Below are 844 nucleotides of genomic sequence, written 5' to 3' on the forward strand. Positions count from 1 at the left end.
CATAAAACAACTGCCTGCAGCTGATGGACTGCCTGTGTGGTGGACAGGGCACTATTGGCTACTAACCAGCCTCCAACAGGCACTAATCTATTAGTGCCCCCTACTGTGCACCTGGCCTGAAAAAAAGGGATAATTCACAGATGCTTAATTAAGAGTTGGTGCCTTGATGGCATTGTGCTTAAACGTTGAGCTATAAACTGCTAGGTAGACAGTTTTAACCCACCCCCTCTGCAGGAGAAAGATGTGGCAGGCTGCTTCCTTTAAGATTACAACCTTGGAAGCTCTATGAGTCAGAATCCACTGGCTTGGCAATGGTTGGTTTTTTAATTCAGAGTTGGGTGGTTGCCATCCATTTGTCAACTGGTCCACCTGGCCTTACAAACCAGCAGAGGCTGGCACTTTGAGTCTCATCTCAGATCTGGCCTTATCTTGTCCTGAGGCTCTGGGCAAATACTTTAAATTCTCCAACACGGGTGGCTAGTGGTTTCAAATGGAAAAAAAAAAAAAGCCTTCTGAAAAGGGATAGTCTGGAAGTGGGTATTTTAGGAGGCTAGGAAAAAACAAACAGAAGTGCTGTGAGCTGCTTAGGAGGCTTTCTGGCCAAGGAGCCACTTTCAATCCCCAGCCCTCATCCCACCCCTGCTGGAGGCTACCAATTGCCTGCCAGGCGGAATCCCTCCTTCGGCCCCAGGGGGACCGAAGAGCAGAGGCCAAGGGGCGCCTTTCTCTTTAAGAGCCCCACAGACAAGTCTGATTGGCTGTAGCTATGCAGGTCTTTCTTCTCCGGCTTCCTCGGAGTACTCCCTCCCACGTCGCTTTCTCCGCTCTCTTTCCACAGCTCCCC

Source organism: Orycteropus afer, unplaced genomic scaffold (assembly GCF_000298275.1).
Source record: "Orycteropus afer afer isolate SDZICR_OR568_19922 unplaced genomic scaffold, OryAfe1.0 scaffold00172, whole genome shotgun sequence".
NCBI lineage: Eukaryota > Metazoa > Chordata > Mammalia > Tubulidentata > Orycteropodidae > Orycteropus > Orycteropus afer.